Below are 22,813 nucleotides of genomic sequence, written 5' to 3'. Positions count from 1 at the left end.
CCCTGACAGTGCACACACCTAGCTCCACACTGCAACAGCCTGACAGCTCACACCTAGCTCCACCCTGACAGTGCTCACACCTAGCTCCACACCAACATCCCGACAGTGCTCACACCTAGCTCCACACTGCAACACCCTGACAGTGCTCACACCTAGCTCCACACTGCAACACCCTGACAGTGCTCACACCTAGCTCCACACTGCATCAGCCTGACAGCGCACACACCTAGCTCCACACTGCAACACCCCGACAGCGCACACACCTAGCTCCACACTGCAACACCCCGACAGCGCACACACCTAGCTCCACACTGCAACACCCTGACAGTGCTCACACCTAGCTCCACACTGCAACACCCTGACAGCTCACAACCAGCTCCACCCTGACAGTGCACACACCTAGCTCCACACTGCAACACCCTGACAGTGCTCACACCTAGCTCCACACTGCAACACCCTGACAGCTCACACCTAGCTCCACATTGCAACACCCTGACAGCTCACACCTAGCTCCACATTGCAACACCCTGACAGCTCACACCTAGCTCCACACTGCAACACCCTGACGGTGCTCACACCTAGCTCCACACTGCAACAGTCTGACAGCTCACAACCAGCTCCACCCTGACAGTGCACACACCTAGCTCCACACTGCAACAGCCTGACAGCTCACACCTAGCTCCACACTGCAACAGCCTGACAGTGCTCACACCTAGCTCCACACTGCAACACCCTGACAGTGCTCACACCTAGCTCCACACTGCAACAGCCTGACAGTGCTCACACCTAGCTCCACACTGCAACACCCCGACAGCGCACACACCTAGCTCCACACTGCAACACCCTGACAGTGCTCACACCTAGCTCCACACTGCAACACCCTGACAGCGCTCACACCTAGCTTCACACTGCAACACCCTGACAGTGCTCACACCTAGCTCCACACTGCAACACCCTGACAGCGCTCACACCTAGCTTCACACTGCAACACCCTGACAGTGCTCACACCTAGCTCCACACTGCAACAGCCTGCCAGTGCTCACACCTAGCTCCACACTGCAACAGCCTGACAGTGCTCACACCTAGCTCCACACTGCAACACCCTGACAGTGCTCACACCGCAACACCATGACAGTGCTCACACCTAGCTCCACACTGCAACACCCTGACAGTGCTCACACCGCAACACCCTGACAGTGCTCACACCTAGCTCCACACTGCAACAACCTGACAGTGCTCACACCTAGCTCCACACTGCAACACCCTGACAGCTCACACACCTAGCTCCACACTGCAACACCCAGACAGTGCTCACACCTAGCTCCACACTGCAACAGCCTGACAGCTCACACACCTAGCTCCACACTGCAACATCCTGACAGCGCTCACACCTAGCTCCACACTGCAACAGCCTGACAGCTCACACACCTAGCTCCACACTGCAACACCCAGACAGTGCTCACACCTAGCTCCAAACTGCAACACCCTGACAGCGCTCACACCTAGCTCCACACTGCAACACCCAGACAGTGCTCACACCTAGCTCCACACTGCAACAGCCTGACAGCGCTCACACCTAGCTTCACACTGCAACAGCCTGACAGCTCACACACCTAGCTCCAAACTGCAACACCCAGACAGTGCTCACACCTAGCTCCAAACTGCAACACCCTGACAGCGCTCACACCTAGCTCCACACTGCAACACCCTGACAGCTCACACACCTAGCTCCACACTGCAACACCCAGACAGTGCTCACACCTAGCTCCACACTGCAACAGCCTGACAGCGCTCACACCTAGCTCCACACTGCAACAGCCTGACAGCTCACACACCTAGCTCCACACTGCAACACCCAGACAGTGCTCACACCTAGCTCCAAACTGCAACACCCTGACAGCGCTCACACCTAGCTCCACAACCTGACAGTGCTCACGCCTAGTTCCACAACCTGACAGTGCTCACACCTAGTTCCACAACCTGACAGTGCTCACACCTAGTTCCACAACCTGACAGTGCTCACACCTAGTTCCACAACCTGACAGTGCTCACACCTAGCTCCACAACCTGACAGTGCTCACACCTAGCTCCACACTGCAACAATCTGACAGCGCACACACCTAGCTCCACACTGCAACAGCCTGACAGCGCGCACACCTAGCTCCACACTGCAACACCCAGACAGTGCTCACACCTAGCTCCACAACCTGACAGTGCTCACGCCTAGTTCCACAACCTGACAGTGCTCACACCTAGTTCCACAACCTGACAGTGCTCACACCTAGTTCCACAACCTGACAGTGCTCACACCTAGCTCCACAACCTGACAGTGCTCACACCTAGTTCCACAACCTGACAGTGCTCACACCTAGTTCCACAACTTGACAGTGCTCACACCTAGTTCCACAACCTGACAGTGCTCACACCTAGTTCCACAACTTGACAGTGCTCACACCTAGCTCCACAACCTGACAGTGCTCACGCCTAGTTCCACAACCTGACAGTGCTCACACCTAGTTCCACAACTTGACAGTGCTCACACCTAGTTCCACAACCTGACAGTGCTCACACCTAGCTCCACAACCTGACAGTGCTCACACCTAGCTCCACACTGCAACAGCCTGACAGCGCGCACACCTAGCTCCACACTGCAACAGCCTGACAGCGCGCACACCTAGCTCCACACTGCAACAGCCTGACAGCGCGCACACCTAGCTCCACACTGCAACAGCCTGACAGCGCACACACCTAGCTCCACACTGCAACAGCCTGACAGCGCACACACCTAGCTCCTCACTGCAACACCCTGACAGCGCTCACACCTAGCTCCACACTGCAACACCTAGACAGTGCTCACACCTAGCTCCACATTGCAACAGCTAGACAGTGCTCACACCTATCTCCACACTGCAACACCCTGACAGTGCACACCTAGCTCCACACTGCAACATCCTGACAGCGCACATACCTAGCGCCACGCTGCAACACCTAGACAGTGCTCACACCTATCTCCACACTGCAACACCCTGACAGTGCACACCTAGCTCCACACTGCAACACCCAGACAGTGCTCACACCTAGCTCCACACTGCAACATGACAGCACACACACCTAGCTCCACACTGCAACACCCTGACAACGCTCACACCTAGCTCCACACTGCAACAGCCTGACAGCGCTCACACCTAGCTCCACACTGCAACAGCCTGACAGTGCTCACACCTAGCTCCACACTGCAACCGGAGCAGTGCTTTTCAGCGCTGCTAGATTTGGGCGCAGCCGGCGCCTCCATAGACTTCAATATGAATCACTCCTATTGAAGCGCTCAGTAACGTCGGCTCCTTCAGAAAACGGAGCCGAGGTTGCTTAAAAAAAACATAATAATTCGGCCTCCAGCAATCGCTGGAAGCCGAATTATTTCATTCCCCCCTATCCATGGCGGCCTGAAAGGGGGAATAGTGATTAAATCTGCCCGGACTTGTGCAGAAGCAGGATCAGCCATATACCGCTGTATCCTGCGCCCAAATCTACCAGCGCCGATTTCAAACGTACTCACTGCAACACCCTGACAGTGCTCACACCTAGCTCCACACTGCAACACCCTGAGAGCGCTCACACCTAGCTCCACACTGCAACAGCCTGACAGTGCTCACACCTAGCTCCACACTGCAACAGCCTGACAGTGCTCACACCTAGCTCCACACTGCAACAACCTGACGGTGCTCACACCTAGCTCCACACTTCAACAGCCTGACAGTGCTCACACCTAGCTCCACACTGCAACAGCCTGACAGCCCTCACACCTAGCTCCACACTGCAACACCCTTACTGCAACACCTAGCTCCACACTGCAACACCCTGACAGCTCACACCTAGCTCCACACTGCAACACCCTTGCTGCTCACACCTAGCTCCACACTGCAACACCCTGACAGTGCTCACACCTAGCTCCACACTGCATCAGCCTGACAGCGCTCACACCTAGCTCCACACTGCAACAACCTGACAGCGCACACACCTAGCTCCACACTGCAACATCCTGACAGCGCTCACACCTAGCTCCACACTGCAACATCCTGACAGCGCTCACAGCCAGCTCCACACTGCAACATCCTGACAGCGCTCACACCTATCTCCACACTGCAACATCCTGACAGCGCTCACACCTAGCTCCACACTGCAACATCCTGACAGTGCTCACACCTAGTTCCACACTGCAAAAACCTGACAGTGCCCACACCTAGCTCCACACTGCAACACCCTGACAGTGCTCACACTGCAACACCCTGACAGTGCTAACACCTAGCTCCACACTGCAACACCCTGACAGTGCTCACACCGCAACACCCAGACAGTGCTCACACCTAGCTCCACACTACAACACCCTGACAGCGCTCACACCAAGCTCCACACTGCAACAACCTGACAGCGCACACACCTAGCTCCACACTGCAACACCCTGACAGTGCTCACACCTAGCTCCACACTGCAACAGCCTGACAGCGCTCACACCTAGCTCCACACTGCAACACCCTGACAGCTCACACCTAGCTCCACACTGCAACACCCTGACAGTGCTCACACCTAGCTCCACATTGCAACACCCTGACAGCGCTCACACCTAGCTCCACACTGCAACACCCTGACAGTGCTCACACCTAGCTCCACACTGCAACACCCTGAGAGCGCTCACACCTAGCTCCACACTGCAACAGCCTGACAGCGCTCACACCTAGCTCCACACTGCAACAGCCTGACAGGCCTCACACCTAGCTCCACACTGCAACAGCCTGACAGCGCCCACACCTAGCGCCACACTGCAACACCTAGACAGTGCTCACACCTAGCTCCACACTGCAACACCCTGACAGTGCTCACACCTAGCTCCACACTGCAACACCCTGACAGTGCACACCTAGCTCCACACTGCAACAGCCTGACAGTGCACACCTAGCTCCACACTGCAACAGCCTGACAGTGCTCACACCTAGCTCCACACTGCAACACCCTGACAGCGCACACACCTAGCTCCACACTGCAACACCCTGACAGCGCACACACCTAGCTCCACACTGCAACAGCCTGACAGAGCACACCTAGCTCCACACTGCAACAGCCTGACAGTGCTCACACCTAGCTCCACACTGCAACACCCTGACAGTGCTCACACCTAGCTCCACATTGCAACACCCTGACAGCGCTCACACCTAGCTCCACACTGCAACACCCTGACAGTGCTCACACCTAGCTCCACACTGCAACACCCTGAGAGCGCTCACACCTAGCTCCACACTGCAACAGCCTGACAGCGCTCACACCTAGCTCCACACTGCAACAGCCTGACAGCCCTCACACCTAGCTCCACACTGCAACAGCCTGACAGCCCTCACACCTAGCTCCACACTGCAACAACCTGACAGTGCCCACACCTAGCGCCACACTGCAACACCTAGACAGCGCTCACACCTAGCTCCACACTGCAACACCCTGACAGCACTCACACCAAGCTCCACACTGCAACAACCTGACAGCGCACACACCTAGCTCCACACTGCAACAACCTGACAGCGCTCACACCTAGCTCCACACTGCAACAACCTGACAGCGCACACACCTAGCTCCACACTGCAACAGCCTGACAGTGCACACACCTAGCTCCACACTGCAACAGCCTGACAGTGCACACCTAGCTCCACACTGCAACAGCCTGACAGTGCACACCTAGCTCCACACTGCAACAGCCTGACAGTGCTCACACCTAGCTCCACACTGCAACACCCTGACAGCGCACACACCTAGCTCCACACTGCAACAGCCTGACAGTGCACACCTAGCTCCACACTGCAACAGCCTGACAGTGCTCACACCTAGCTCCACACTGCAACACCCTGACAGTGCACACACCTAGCTCCACACTGCAACAACCTGACGGTGCTTACACCTAGCTCCACACTGCAACAGCCTGACAGCTCACACCTAGCTCCACACTGCAACAGCCTGACAGCGCTCACACCTAGCTCCACACTGCAACAACCTGACAGCGCTCACACCTAGCTCCACACTGCAACAGCCTGACAGCGCTCACACCTAGCTCCACACTGCAACACCCTGACTGCTCACACCTAGCTTCACACTGCAACACCCTGACAGTGTTCACACACCTCCAATGTACAATGATCACACTGCACACACACAGCTGCACAATACAGTGACACAACCCAAGGTGAACAAACAGTGCAGACATCCACATAGCAGTGGAATAATCTGCAACAAACAGCTAGCATATGCAATGACAATTACACAATGCAATGGTCAGAGCAATGACTAGGCTGGGCACTATGCTACACAATACAATGATCTGACAAAACACACCTATGCAACACAATAGTAAGAACTATTCAACCCTATGACACAACTGGAGACACAGGGTGAGAGCACTGACAAGGTTGGACACACTGCCATCACATGACTACACAAACCTTTCACAACTAAGCAGTGATCTGATCACACACACACACACACACACACACACACACCTATAAAGCCCACAAACACACAAACACACACACACACACACACACACACCTACCTACATATAGAGCCCCCTAAGACAAATCCCTATAGAGCCCACTAACACACACACACACACCTACCTACCTATAGAGCCCAGTGACAAGGCTAGGGACAAAACTGCACAATACAATCATGTAACAATACTCACAGCTACATTATACAACTACACAACCTGATGACAAGGCTGGAGACACACAATCTGATGATGATGGTGATAACTACACAACCCTGAGGCACAACTGCACACAGTGCAATGATGTGTGAACACACACACACCTTTACAACACAATGACAACTGAATACCCATAATTACAGCACACAACTGTGAGAGCAATGACAAGGCTGTACATACTGCTACACAATGCAATGACAACACACAGCTAAGGGGCACACATGGTAGTAGTAATGGGGGGGGGGGGGCACAGCTGGGGCCACATAGGGCAGTGATGGAGGGGGGCACACAAGACAGTGATGGTAGGAAGGGTAGCTGTGGGCACATAGGGCAGTGATGGAGAGGGGGGGGGGGGTGCAGCAGGGGGCATACAGGTTACTGATGGAGGGGGGTATACAGGGCAGTGATGGAGGTCAGCAGGCGACACATAGAGCAGTGATGGGAGGAGGGGGGCAAACAGGGCAGTGATGGAGGAGGGGGGTGCAGGGGGCACACAGGGCAGTGATGGAGGAGGAGGGGGGTAGCAGGGGGCACACAGGATAGTGATGGAGGAGGGGGAGCCACAATGGCCAGGCACCTGTGTACAGCACACACACTGCAGTGACAGGCAATACACACACAGTGATGGAGGGGGGGGGGGGGGCACACAGCACCCCGGGGTACTTGCCTGGCACTGCTGGCGTCACACAGCTGGGGGATGCTGCTCCTCCAGGCACGCGGGGTTACCCTGGTAACAGTTCCCGGGCCGGACCCGCAGACTCCAGATCGCTGCGCTGTGTAGACCGGAGCAGCCTGGAGATCGCTAAGCCTGCAGGGGGCGGAGCCATCACTGCTGACACCCAGCGGCCACAGCGGAGAACTGCAGCTAGCGGACGGAGCTATATCATCCCTGTACGCTGCTGACACCTGCCGGCCACTGAGCGGAACTGCAGCCTGAGCCTAATAGCAGGGAGAAGAGAGCGATATCATCCCTGTACGCTGCTGACACCTGCCGGCCACTGTGGGGAACTGCAGCCTGAAACTAAAAGTGCCCATTAAAGAGACACTGAAGCGAAAAAAAAAATTTGATATTATGATTTGTATGTGTAGTACAGATAAGAAATAAAACATTAAGATCAGATACATCAGTCTAATTGTTTCCAGTACAGGAAGAGTTAAGAAACTCCAGTTGTTATCTCTATGCAAAAAAGCCATTAAGCTCTACGACTTTGAAAGTTGTGAAGAGGGCTGTTATCTGACTTTTATTATCTCAACTGTTCCTGAACTATTTACTTTTTCTCTGCCAGAGGAGAGGTCATTAGTTCACAGACTGCTCTGAAAGAATCATTTTGAATGCTGAGTGTTGTGTAATCTGCACATATTATAGAATAATGCAATGTTAGAAAAAACACTATATACCTGAAAATAAAAGTATGAGAATATTTTCTTTGCTGCTAATCTTCTAGTAATTATTCATAGTACACAACCAATTCACTATATCATATATTTTTTTTCGCTTCAGTGTCTCTTTAAAAAGAGAACCCAAGGTGGGATTTACTTATGCTAGTGGGTCACAGAGGCTGGTTGTGCACACTAACACCAGCCTCTGTTGACCCATGGTGTGCCTCCAAGACCCCCCTGCACGCCGCTATACCCCCCGCAGTGCTGGCGACACGCAGCGTGTCGCCAGCACAATGTTTACCTCTCGCCTGTTAGCGCCGCTCCCCTGCCTCCTCCGTATCGGCGCTACCCGCCCGCGTCCCTTCCCTCCCGCTTTAATAATACAATCTGAATTATACAATTATAACGCTTCTTTGTAATATGAGGAATGTATCTGTTCGAAGTATACGCACCCAGTTTACCCTTTTACTAGATAGATTTAATAAAATTGTACCATAAAGATTGCATCATTAAAGGACACATTAATGGACACCTGAAGTGAGAAGGATATGGAGGCTGCCATATTTATTTCCTATTAATCTCCCTGGCGGTAAGCCCGTGCTGAGCTCCGGCTATGCCACCGGAAGGCACCGCTCAGGCCCCGCTGGGCCGATTTGCATAAATTTTTTTTGCTACACGCAGCTAGCACTTTGCTAGCTGCGTGTGCAATCCGATCGCCGCCACTACCCGGCAATCCGCCGTGGCCCCCCCCCCCCCCCCAGACCCCGTGCGCTGCCTGGCCAATCAGTGCCAGGCAGCGCTGTGGGGTGGATCGGAGTCCCCTTTGACGTCGATCTCCTGATCTCCGATTGGAGGGGCTGGGGGGATGACGCTGAGCAGCGGCTATCATGTAGCGAGACCTTGTCTCACTACATGAAAAAGAAATTTAAAAAAAAAAAAAATGGATTTGCTGCCCCCTGGCGGATTTTTAGCAAACCGCCAGGGGGGTTAAGCAATACCAGTTGCCTGGCAGCCCTGCTGATCCTCGGCCTCTAATACTTTCAGCCATAGACCCTGAACAAGCATGCAGCAGATCAGCTGTTTCTGACATTATTGTTAGATGAGATCGCACAAGATTAGCTGCATGCTTGTTTCTGGTCTGATTCAGACACTACTGCAGCCAAATAGATCAGCAGGGCTGCCAGGCAACTGGTATTGTTTGACAGGAAACAAATATGGCAGCCTCCATATTACTCTCCTTACTGTTGTCTTTTAAACAATACCAATTGCCTAGCAGCCCTGCTGGTCTATTTGGCTGCAGTGGTGTCTGAATCACACCAGAAACAAGCATGCAGCTAGTCTTGTCAGATCTGACATTAATGTCAGAAACACGTGATCTGCTGCATGCTTGTTCAGGGGCTATGGCTAATAGTATTAGAGGCAGAGGATCAGCAGGACAGACAGGTAACTAGTTTTAAAATAAATATGGAAATATATATGGCAGCCTCCATATCCCTCTGTTTTCGGTTGTCCTTTAATATAGGAGAATGAATGGAGTGTTATCTTCACCGGACAGTGCTGACACCTGCTGGCCAGTGAGAGGCAGGCTGATCATTCTCCTATATAAAATGTATATGGACCAGATCCCACATCCGGCTGTAAGTAATGTTCAGGAAATCTCGATCAACATGGCGCTTGATTAAGGCCTCTTTTCCACGAGCATCTGACAGGCTGTGAATTCACCACCTATCAGATGCTCCTGTCCACTGGCCGGGCCATTGTTAGCATTCCGCGTGGGCGGCAGACCGGGCAGTCCCCCTATGCAGCTGCATCTGCATCCGAGCTCAGAAACGACATGAGATTTTATGACACTACTGCAGCCCAAGAGATCAACGGGAGAGCCGGGCAACTGGTATTGTTTAAAAGACAATAAATATGGCAGCCTCCATATGCTTTTCAATTCCTCATACCTCCTAATTCCTCCTACCTCCTACCCAACCCCTACCCCCAATTACAATTCCCTGAACCCATACAGTTCCCTGGTGTTGAGTGGCTCTCCCCTTCCTCCCCCATACTGTACTTCCTGTTGATGTGTGGTTCCCCCCTCCCCACCTATACAGTGATCTCTGGTGTTTAGGGGTCCCCCTTCCTCCCCTATACAGCTCTCTGGGCGTAGTATACTGATCCTCCCTCCTTCCCCAAAACACAGTTCCCTGGTGTTTAGTGGTTCCCCTCTTCCCTCCCCCTTCCCGGTGTCATAAAATCAACCACAACAAACACTGCATACCAAATGTAAAGCATGGCGGTAGTGGGGTGTGGTTTGGGCTTGTTTTGCAGCCACAGAATGTAGGTACCTGGAACTCCTTTGTATACCAAAGTATCCTAGAGTCAGATGTGAGTGTATCTGTGTCACTGCTGCAGCTTGGCCGAAATTGGGTCATGCAACCATGATCTCACCTTGTTATAACTGTAGGGATACCCCAGCCACACCCCCTTACTGAAGTATTATTCATAATTATACAAATGCCGAGGCTATAGGAATGCAGAGGGCCTGCTTTACCATGCTTTAGGTTTGCATCTGGCAATCTGTGGTCACTAGGCAGGGAGGTCATTCTTCCATACTCAGCATGCTTCAGCAATACTACATGCAAAACTGGGTTACTGACATGCAACCCCATAACAAGCATGAGGAGAATTCAGTCTCCACCCAGAAGAACAGAAAGCCTGGACCCTGCAGACTCAGCCTCCCACGCTCTCCTCCGGTTCTCTCCTCGGGACCCTTGGCTGATCAGCGCCGCCCCGAGCGCAGCCGTGCTGGAGCCACACCTGCACAGTACCACAGAGCACTAGTGCAGCCGCACTCGGGCTTGAAGAGGAGCTCCGCCCCCATCAGTTGACCGACAAGCCCTAGTCGGTAGTCTTTAAGGGTCCACAAGTGACGACGGGGGATCAGAGGACAAGACACAGATTATTTATATTGCGCTTTTCTCCTGGCTAACTCAAAGCGCCAGAGCTGCAGCCATTAGGGTGCGCTCAGTAGGCAGAAGCAGTGTTAGGGAGTCTTGCCCAGGGTCTCCTTACTGAATAGGTGCTGGCAGGGCCGGATTTACCATAAGGCGCTGTAGGCACGTGCCTACAGGCGCCGGAGGGTGGAAAGACGGCCCAGTCCACTCCCCAAATGCCTCCCTCCCTCCTTCCCTATGCAGAGTTCCAAGCAGAGCGTAAATGAGAGGTTACTCACCTGGGTCTCTGCATTCCAGTAATGAATTCTCCCTTCAGTTTGGGGCACCACTAGCTACTTAAAACAGACATCAAACAAGTGACTGCGCTCCAGGCTGCAAACTGAAATGTAAGCCAACAGAGGCATGCAGAGCCCCACAGGGGCTAAATAGATGCCTTGAATGCAAATCGGATGCAAATTATGTTCTAATTCCTAATCTAAAACTCTGAATGCAGGTTGAAGTATACTTACGTTAATTTTGTATAGCAGGAGAAATCTGCAGCGCTTTCAGACAGAGGCTGTACCCGAATTAGCTATTTGAAAAGATGTGCAGAGCTCCACAATATGGGCAATACTACACAACATGCATTCAAAACAGGTTCAGCAAAGGAGAGTGATAGCTTCAGTAATCATTATAGCTACTTAATACTGAGGGTACCTCTGGCTACCTAATACTAAGGGGCACCTGTAGCTACCTATGCCAGGCAGAGGAGGGAAGTTAGGGAGAAGTGGCAGCCAGCACACTTGCAGTGCGTTTTGGTGGGGGTTTGTAGGTTCATGGAAGCCAAAGTCTAGGTATCCAGAACATCCGTGCCTATAGGCTCCTGTAATGTAAAACCGGGCCTGGGTTCTGGCTTACTGAACCTCTTCTTAGGTAAGTATGGGATTTTGTACCCAAGCATCAGTTTGGGTACTCTTTGACCCAGAAAAGAATAAATACAATGTATTTATTCTTAAAAGCGCTGGGGAAATCACTATACAAAGCGGAGTGTTTTTTTTAGCGCTTTGCGCTTTCCCTATACCTTCCATTATAAGCAAATCACTCCAACAATGGTACAGGCAGTGCTTTGGTGAGCGGATCGGAAACGAACCGCTCATATGTGAACACAGGCAATCCTTGCCCAAGCGCTTTTAGGCTTTGCTTTGCTAGGGCACAGGGGCTTTGCTTTGCTGGGCGCAGTATTTCCTGATTAAACGCGGTATTCCCCGAAGGCCTGTTTCTGGCTTCTGAGGGCATGCTGGGAGTTGTGGTGCCTCAATGGAAGTCCCATAGATGAGGATGCACTATTAAGGTCAGGGAATGCTATAGGGGGATTGCCAGAACCCTTGGCATCATGTCAGCCCGCCCAGCAGCAAGCCAGATCAGCCAGCGCAGAAGCCAAGTAACTCTGCCTATGTGTGTAATATGCTTCATTTTTGTTATTTTATATTAATGGGGGTGGGGGTTTATCCAACACTTTGCAGGGAAGACCTACTTAGACGTCTGTTAAAGAGAAACCCTGACCAAGCATTGAACTTCATCAGTAGCTGATGCCCCCTTTCCCATGAGACATGTTTTCCTTTTCACAAACAGACTTTCCTGGACAGAGATGGCGACATACATTGGGTTAGGCCACGCCTCCTGACCCCTGATAGGACAGTTCATATATAAATTCTAAGAACCTCCCCCCCCTGGCCATTCTTTTTTTTCTGTCCTCGAATGGACAGTTCGTTTTTTTTTTTTCCTTCTTAAAATTTTTAAACAAGCGCCTTTTTTTCTTTTTTCCTTTTGGTATATTACCTTAAGCCTTGGGCGTGTGATGCGGGTTCAGCCTCTCCCGCTTGTACGGTGGCATTGCGGCCTCTAAACGGGGCTTACACATGCAGGGTGCTCCCTCCCCAGCCGCAGCTCTCGTGTCCTGAACTTGGTGAGGGCACGAGAGAGTAGTTTGATCTGCCTTCCGGATTCCGTAGACGCCGGAGCGGCGGGTGACGTCATTTTCCCGCGAGAAGACAAGAAACGCATCCCATTGGTCAGGATAGCGTGGCTTCCGGGGATTTAGTTTAAAAGACGCCGGAGCGGGCAGCAGTAGGGTCGCTGATCGGCGGTCAGCTGCATCTCCTCACAGCCTTGCGGGTGCAGTATCTTACTGCGGTATCGCTTAGGCTGCTGGGCAGTGGTGCTCAGCAGAGCTCGAACATTCGAGAAGCTCGAATATTCGAGCTCTTTCTCAGCTATTCGAGCTCGGTATTCGAGCTCCGAATAGCTAGAGCTATTCGAATGGGGTATTCGAGTACACTCGAATAGCCCATTCACTATTCGAGCTATTCGAGCAAAACGGCGCTATTCGAGCTCGGTACCGAGCTCGAATAGCGTCATAGCCCAGATTGATGTCCTTAGAGCCAATCAGAGGGCTCCCAGGCCCTCTGACGGCAGCCAATCACAGAGGGGGACCCTGGCCAGCCCCTACCCTATAAATAGCGGCCGCCATGTTAGGTTTCTCCGTGCTTGCCTGAGACTTGTACAGAGAGAGAGTTGCTCCTTTGTGCTTTGGCTTAGCAAGAGCTCTATTGTGTTCATTTACCTAGCGTTTTTGCTCACATACACCTCCTATATACACCTATATTGTTGTTAGTTAGATAGACATTGTATTTTAGTTAGTAGCTTTTGTGTTACATAGACAGAGACACAGCTGCTGCAGGCTTACACAGCTTTAGGCCTCAGGGCCTGCCTGTGTGGGCAGCTGTTCTCTCCTGTCCTCTGTTAGTATATTTCTCTCATCTATACCAGTATTTCTGCTGCTGTCCTTTACTACTGATTGATTCTGTATTTAGTATTGTAGTTAGGCTAGGACACTCACTGTCACTGTTCATAGGCTAAGGCTAAGGCTACTAGCTCCTGCGTGTGTGCACTCACAGTCTTGTACACACACACTCTATTTCCTTCTGATTAGTGATTGATTATTGTAATTAGTTAGTTACTTACTGTTACTACTTGTTACTCTTACTGTACTAGGAGTCTAGGACACTCAGTCACTGTTCATCGGCTACTAGCTCCTGCGTGTGTGCACTCACTGTCTGAGTACACACTACACACACTCTATTTCCTTCTGATTACTGATTGATTATTGTAATTAGTTAGTTACTTACTGTTACTAGGAGTCTAGGACACTCAGTCACTGTTCATCGGCTACTAGCTCCTGCGTGTGTGCACTCACTGTCTGAGTACACACTACACACACTCTATTTCCTTCTGATTACTGATTGATTATTGTAATTAGTTAGTTACTTACTGTTACTACTTGTTACTCTTACTGTACTAGGAGTCTAGGACACTCAGTCACTGTTCATCGGCTACTAGCTCCTGCGTGTGTGCACTCACTGTCTGAGTACACACTACACACACTCTATTTCCTTCTGATTACTGATTGATTATTGTAATTAGTTAGTTACTTACTGTTACTACTTGTTACTCTTACTGTACTAGGAGTCTAGTACACTCAGTCACTGTTCATCGGCTACTAGCTCCTGCGTGTGTGCACTCACTGTCTGTGTACACACTACACACACTCTATTTCCTTCTGATTACTGATTGATTATTGTAATTAGTTAGTTACTTACTGTTACTACTTGTTACTCTTACTGTACTAGGAGTCTAGGACACTCAGTCACTGTTCATAGGCTACTAGCTCCTGCGTGTGTGCACTCACTGTCTGAGTACACACTACACACACTCTATTTCCTTCTGATTACTGATTGATTATTGCAATTAGTTAGTTACTTACTGTTACTACTTGTTACTCTTACTGTACTAGGAGTCTAGGACACTCAGTCACTGTTCATCGGCTACTAGCTCCTGCGTGTGTGCACTCACTGTCTGAGTACACACTACACACACTCTATTTCCTTCTGATTACTGATTGATTATTGCAATTAGTTAGTTGTACTTACTGTTCTTACTTGTTACTCTTACTGTACTAGGAGTCTAGGACACTCAGTCACTGTTCATCGGCTACTAGCTCCTGCGTGTGTGCACTCACTGTCTGAGTACACACTACACACACTCTATTTCCTTCTGATTACTGATTGATTATTGTAATTAGTTAGTTGTACTTACTGTTCTTACTTGTTACTCTTACTGTACTAGGAGTCTAGGACACTCAGTCACTGTTCATCGGCTACTAGCTCCTGCGTGTGTGCACTCACTGTCTGAGTACACACTACACACACTCTATTTCCTTCTGATTACTGATTGATTATTGTAATTAGTTAGTTACTTACTGTTACTACTTGTTACTCTTACTGTACTAGGAGTCTAGGACACTCAGTCACTGTTCATAGGCTACTAGCTCCTGCGTGTGTGCACTCACTGTCTGTGTACACACACTACACACACTCTATTTCCTTCTGATAACTGATTGCTTATTGTAATTAGTTAGTTGTACTTCCTGACTGTTACTACTTACTTACTGTACTAGGGACACTCACTCAGTCACCTCACCCACCAACCCACTCCATTAAAGTACCCCACTTTTCACCCGCCCTTTTAAAAAACTTTTGTCTATACGCCCAAAACATCGAAGATGTCTGGAAGTGGCAGCCAGCGCGGTTTGGGCAAGGGGAAGGGCAGCAAGGGAATCAGGAGGAGAGGGAGCAGCATTGTGGCAGGCCGCGGCCGCGCCACCATGCACAGTTCCGCAGCAGCAGCAGCAGCGTCAGTGGCTAACATTCCTCCCATAGCCACTGGCCGTGGACGCCTTGGGCGCCGCCCAGCAGGAGCATCTGCAACTCACGCTGCAGAGACACAGCAGCAGCAGCGTGTAGCACCTGCTCCGATTTTCCTCCAGCCGGGTCGGAAACGTCCCATTGAGGAAAAGCATGCAGACACTGTGGTGCAACTCATGACGGAGGATGAGCAGCCCGCCATCAGTTTTGCATCCGAGGCCTCCACCCTCACCACCACCACCACCACCCCTGTTCGCAGCAGCCGCCCAGCAGGGTCTGGGGAGGAGGCCAGTTCACCGTCACTCGCCGACCTGTCATTCAGCAGTCTTTTGACCCCAGGCATCATGAGTAAATTGTCTGCTGTTGTTGGCGATCTTGAGGAGGAGATGCTGATGGGCACTTTGGGGGATGAGGGATTGGACAGCAAGACTGTGGCGACAGTCAAGCAGCCCATCCATGCATCAGGAGAGGAGTTTGGGGGGTCATCATCCCAGCAGGACATGTTTCAGGAGGGGGAGGATGATGATGACCCGGTGACAGACAGAGACTGGGTGCCACCACCTCCAGGGGATGTCGTCCTCAGCAGCTCTGAGGAGGAGGAGGAGGATGCGCTTGTGGGCCTTGCAAGGAGGCGCATCATTGCAAGCATTGGCAGCAGTAGGCAGGTCCCACAGCCTGCTGGTGTCTCAGGCTCAGCAGCAGCAGCAGCAGCATCTGCCAGTACCACCACCAGCCGCACCCAAGCCCCCCCCCCAACCACCACAGGGAGACAGGCAGCAGCGCTTCCATGCCGTAGGGGGATGTTTCTGTCACCAATCTGGCGATATTTCACCATGCCCACTGTGTACAGCAAGTACGCCACTTGCAACCACTGTCAGCGGAAGTTGAGCAGAGGTGCAGACCCCTTAAAGTTCAGCACCAGCTCGCTCATCAACCACCTCGCTGCGAAACATTTCCACCAGCATGAGAAGTTCCAGAGGCTGAAGGAATCTGGTGCTGGCAGTGGCACCACACCCATCACTGCACAGCCTTCAGCAGCAGCAGCAGCAACAGCAGCCACCCGCCCTCCTGCTCCTCCAGCAGCACCAGCAGGAGTGCGGAAACGCACTGCTCCTCCCCCCTCTGCAACTCCTGCCACCGACACTGAGGCCTGTTCTGGCAGCCAGTCCTCAGTGGCCTCCTCCGCTGTGTCTGCTGATTCCCGTGCCAGCAAAAAGCGACGCCAGAGCCTTTTGAGCGAGTCCTTCCAGGGGGTGGTTAGGGCTCTGCCTCCCAGCAGCCGTCGCGTGCGGCAGCTGAACGGCTTGCTGGCACGGGCCATGTGCTCCCAACTCCTGCCGTACACGCTCGTGCAGGAGGGGAGCGACATTCGTGCGCTGCTTGCTTGTGCAGCCCCAGACTGGCAGCTCCCCAGCAGACACTTTTTCTCCCGCAAGGCCATTCCTGCACTGCACCGCTTTGTGATGGCCAATGTGGAGAGAGGGCTGGAGCACGCGGTTGGTGATAGGGTCCACGTCACCATGGACTCCTGGAGCAGCCGCTTCGGGACAGGCCGCTACCTGTCCTTCACTGTCCACTGGGTCAGCTTGGTGGAAGGGGGTGAGGATGGGAGAGCAGCAGCGGGCACAGCAGCAGCAGCAACACAGTGGGTGGTGCCACCCCGCAGGGTCAGGGGAACTGCAGCAGGTTCCTCCGATCCTCTGCCATCCTCCGGCACACCTGGCCAAACCCCCCGCCTCAGCAGCAGCGTGAAGGCCCGCCACTGCCAAGCGCTGCTGCACTTGGTCAGCCTTGGGAAGACCAAGCTGACGGCAACCCATGTGTTGGCCAAACTCCAGGAGCAGGAGAGGATTTGGCTGACCCCCAGAGGCCTCAGAGTCGGAGAGGTGGTGGCCGACAATGGGGCCAATTTGGTTGCCGCAATAGACAGGGGAAACCTGACCCACATCCCCTGTCTTGCCCACGTGCTGAACCTGGTGGTGCAAAAGTTCTTGCGCACCTACCAGGGGATGGGCGAACTGCTGGAAACGGCAAGGAACGTTGTGCGTCACTTCCGGCGCTCGGCTGCAGCCTGTGCGAGCCTGGAAGACGTGCAAAAGGAGCTGGATCTGCCACGCCATCGGCTGATCCTTGACGTTCCGACTCGCTGGAACTCCACCCTGGCGATGTTGGAGCGTCTGGTTGAACAGAAGCACGCTGTCAACCAGTACCTTGCCCTGGCCACTGTTTCCGCCGCTCAGAGAAGGGACAAGACCAGCAACATCCCGTCCATCGTCCCCGATGATGACTGGAGGCACATGCAGCAGGTGTGCTTAGTGCTGGCTCCCTTTCTGCAGGCCACTAACATGGTGAGCAGGGACCATGCTATGGTCTGCGAGTGGGTGCCCCTGATTTGTCTGCTGAACAGGGCCCTCGATGCTTTGCTGGAACAGGGTGCGGCAGCCTTGGACCAGCAGGAGCGGCAAGCAGCTGCACAGTCCACTTCTGAGGGGGAGGAGGAGGAGGACTTGGTGGAGGTCCCTGACCTTGCTGCTGATGAGGGGGAGCAGCACAGTGCAGCTGAGTTGGTGCGGGGGTGGAGAGAGGATGAGGCTGACGAGGCAGAGGAGGAGGATGAGGACAGCAGCACTGCCGTCGATGTGCCAGCAGACGTGGCCTGCCTCTTCCCAATGGCAGCGCACATGCTGACGTGCCTGCGCAGGGACCCCAGGGTGATCCAGATGAAGCAGAGGGAGGACATCTGGATCAGCATGATGTTGGACCCACGCCTCAAGGGGAAGTTGAGCCAGTTCCTGCCGCCTGCAGGAGGAGACCCAGCGCAACAAATAAGGAGCTTGCAGCAGGCCCTTGTTGAGCGCTTGGAGGAAGCCTTCCCCCAGCCTTCCACCCCCACTGTCCAGCAGCCAGCACAGAGGCAGCAGCAGGTGCCTGCATCCAGCAGCAGCAAGCGCCCCACAGACCTGCTGTCTCTCAGCCACGAGCTCTACAGGACTGTAGAGGCTCCGGCAGCAGTGACTAGAGAGGAGGTGCATGCAGCAGCATCCTCCTCCGGTCACAGCCAGCGCCTGACCCGCATGGTGGCTGACTACATGGGGTCCTACAGCGGGCTTGACAGCGATGCCCCTGTTGATCCCATGGAGTATTGGGTCAAGCGCCTGGAGATCTGGAGCGAGCTGGCGCAGTACGCCCTGGAAGTGCTGTCCTGCCCCCCTTCCAGCGTGCTGTCCGAGCGCTGCTTCAGTGCAGCTGGTGGCGTGGTCACCGAGAAACGCTCACGTCTGTCTCACAAGTCTGTGGACAGACTGACGTTTCTCAAGATGAACCAGGCGTGGGTGGAAGGCGAGTTCCTGGCCCCTGTTGTCGGCGAGAGGGGGACATGAACTGGCTAAGAACCATCGTTAATGTGCCTTACCACCCTTTACCACCTCCTGGCTCCTGCTCACTAAGCCAGCCTGGTTCACTTTGACTATTACGTCGCCTGCAGCCACACATTTTACACCTACAGTGGGCTGCTGTGTGCTGCTGCTGCTGTCTGTCTGTGTTTCCCACCGCCAGGGTACACAGATTTACCTTCTGCTGCCACTCTGCCACCAGCTATTACGTCAAAAAATAGCTATATATCTGTGTAATTGGTTGTAAAACCAAAACTACAAAACCATTACAAAAAAAGGTTTAATTTTTCTGAGGTGCCCGGGTTGAAAACTGTGTTGTCCCAGTTGTGTATTGGACACAATGTGGGCTGCACGACCGCTGTCTGGGACCTCCTGTTGTGTTTATTTACAGCCCTGGTATCACCGCTAGGTACCAGGGCTATTATGTCACGCTGCCTACCTGCTGCCACACTCACACTACTCCTCCATTACTCCTGCTGCTGCTGTCTGTCTGTGTTTCCCACTGCTAGGGTACACAGAATTACCTTCTGCTGCCACACTGCCACCAGCTATTACGTCAAACAATAGCTGCTCACATAATTACTCCTCCATTCCTCCTGCTGCTGCTGCTGTCTGTCTGTGTTTCCCACCGCCAGGGTACACAGATTTACCTTCTGCTGCCACTCTGCCACCAGCTATTACGTCAAACAATAGCTATATATCTGTGTAATTTCTTTTACAAACAAAACCAAAAAACCATTAAAAAAAAAAAGGTTTAATTTTTCTGAGGTGCCCGGGTTGAAAACTGTGTTGTCCCAGTTGTGTATTGGACACAATGTGGGCTGCACGACCGCTGTCTGGGACCTCCTGTTGTGTTTATTTACGGCCTGGTATCACCGCTAGGTACCAGGGCTATTATGTCACGCTGTCTACCTGCTGCCACACTCACACTACTCCTCCATTACTCCTGCTGCTGCTGTCTGTCTGTGTTTCCCACTGCCAGGGTACACAGAATTACCTTCTGCTGCCACACTGCCACCAGCTATTACGTCAAACAATAGCTGCTCACATTATTACTCCTCCATTCCTCCTCCTCCTGCTGCTGCTGTCTGTCTGTGTTTCCCACCGCCAGGGTACACAGATTTACCTTCTGCTGCCACTCTGCCACCAGCTATTACGTCAAAAAATAGCTATATATCTGTGTAATTGGTTGTAAAACCAAAACTACAAAACCATTACAAAAAAAGGTTTAATTTTTCTGAGGTGCCCGGGCTGAAAACTGTGTTGTCCCAGTTGTGTATTGGACACAATGTGGGCTGCACGACCGCTGTCTGGGACCTCCTGTTGTGTTTATTTACAGCCCTGGTATCACCGCTAGGTACCAGGGCTATTATGTCACGCTGCCTACCTGCTGCCACACTCACACTACTCCTCCATTACTCCTGCTGCTGCTGTCTGTCTGTGTTTCCCACTGCTAGGGTACACAGAATTACCTTCTGCTGCCACACTGCCACCAGCTATTACGTCAAACAATAGCTGCTCACATAATTACTCCTCCATTCCTCCTGCTGCTGCTGCTGTCTGTCTGTGTTTCCCACCGCCAGGGTACACAGATTTACCTTCTGCTGCCACTCTGCCACCAGCTATTACGTCAAACAATAGCTATATATCTGTGTAATTTCTTTTACAAACAAAACCAAAAAACCATTAAAAAAAAAAAGGTTTAATTTTTCTGAGGTGCCCGGGTTGAAAACTGTGTTGTCCCAGTTGTGTATTGGACACAATGTGGGCTGCACGACCGCTGTCTGGGACCTCCTGTTGTGTTTATTTACGGCCTGGTATCACCGCTAGGTACCAGGGCTATTATGTCACGCTGTCTACCTGCTGCCACACTCACACTACTCCTCCATTACTCCTGCTGCTGCTGTCTGTCTGTGTTTCCCACTGCCAGGGTACACAGAATTACCTTCTGCTGCCACACTGCCACCAGCTATTACGTCAAACAATAGCTGCTCACATAATTACTCCTCCATTCCTCCTCCTGCTGCTGCTGCTGTCTGTCTGTGTTTCCCACCGCCAGGGTACACAGATTTACCTTCTGCTGCCACTCTGCCACCAGCTATTACGTCAAAAAATAGCTATATATCTGTGTAATTGGTTGTAAAACCAAAACTACAAAACCATTACAAAAAAAAGGTTTAATTTTTCTGAGGTGCCCGGGTTGAAAACTGTGTTGTCCCAGTTGTGTATTGGACACAATGTGGGCTGCACGACCGCTGTCTGGGACCTCCTGTTGTGTTTATTTACAGCCCTGGTATCACCGCTAGGTACCAGGGCTATTATGTCACGCTGCCTGCCTCATTGACTGCATGCTGCCACACACTCATCCTCCTCCTCCTGCTGCTGAATTTACCTCCTGCTGTCTGTGTGTTTCCACTGCCAGGGAGCACATACAATGGCGCTTCCAACATGCGTGCGCCACCAGCTATTTGTTGTTACGCTCAAAAATAGCTGCATTTCTTTAAAAAAAAAAAAAATGAAAAGAGAAATAAGTGAAGAAGAAGAAGACGATATAGGAGAAGATGAAGAAGAAGAAGATGAAGAAGAAGAAGATGAAGAAGAAGAAGAAGAAGAAGAAGAAGAAGAAGAAGAAGAAGAAGAAGAAGAAGAAGAAGAAGATGAAGAAGATGAAGATGAAGAAGATGAAGAAGAAGATGAAGAAGATGAAGAAGAAGAAGATGAAGAAGAAGAAAAAGAAGATGAAGAAGAAGAAGAAGAAGAAGAAGAAGAAGAAGAAGAAGATGAAGAAGATGAAGAAGATGAAGATGAAGAAGATGAAGAAGATGAAGAAGAAGATGAAGAAGATGAAGAAGAAGAAGATGAAGAAGATGAAGAAGATGAAGAAGAAGAAGATGAAGAAGATGAAGATGAAGAAGATGAAGAAGAAGATGAAGAAGATGAAGATGAAGAAGATGAAGAAGAAGATGAAGAAGATGAAGAAGAAGAAGATGAAGAAGAAGAAGAAGAAGAAGAAGAAGACAATATAGAAGAAGAAGAAGAAGATATAGAAGAAGAAGAAGAAGATATAGAAGATAAAGAAGAAGAAGAAGAAGAAGTATATACAGTACTGAACAAAATTCTGGACACAACTTCTCTTTTCACCTTTTTTTTTTTTAAAGGAACATCCCCACATAATCACTTGCTGTTGTTACTTGGAAAAAAATATGTTTCTTGCATCATTCACCCTCAAAACAAGTGTTGGGAAGCTATTTAAGGCCAATTCGAATAGTCAGCTCGAATAATGAGCTCGAATACCGACTCGAATAGTGAGCTCGAAGTCCGAGGTCGAATCGAATAGTAAAATTTATTCGACTCGAATATTCGACTGACCTCGAATAATTTACTATTCGAATTCGACCAAACTCGAATTTTAAAAAGGGGTATTTGAGCACCACTGCTGCTGGGCATCTCGGATACCACCCCATCTACACCAGGAGGATCAGGTACTTGATGAAACTCCCTGGATAGGTAATATGATTTTTTTCCTGTTACCTTTTGCGGCTGCTGATGTTGCTTATTTGTTTCAGGATGGCTGAGCAGGGGCAGGCTCATTTCACTCCCCAGGAAAGGTAA

General features: G+C 51.6%; 1 protein-coding gene across 1 annotated transcript in view; it reads right to left on the bottom strand.

The window, feature by feature from the left end:
* The window catches only part of ABCA5 (ATP binding cassette subfamily A member 5), a 230,244-nt gene extending 222,727 nt beyond the window's left edge, over window positions 1–7,517 (bottom strand). Inside the window, exon 1 of the mRNA XM_068263315.1 lies at window positions 7,413–7,517. The gene's annotated coding sequence lies outside the window, so the exon portion shown is untranslated. The remainder of the gene's footprint in view (window positions 1–7,412) is intronic.
* Between the last annotated feature and the right edge of the window lie 15,296 nt (window positions 7,518–22,813).

Source organism: Hyperolius riggenbachi, chromosome 12 (genome assembly GCF_040937935.1).
Source record: "Hyperolius riggenbachi isolate aHypRig1 chromosome 12, aHypRig1.pri, whole genome shotgun sequence".
Classification (NCBI taxonomy): domain Eukaryota; kingdom Metazoa; phylum Chordata; class Amphibia; order Anura; family Hyperoliidae; genus Hyperolius; species Hyperolius riggenbachi.
Note: the sequence above shows the minus strand (reverse complement) of the source record. Positions and strands in the feature narration are given on the sequence as shown.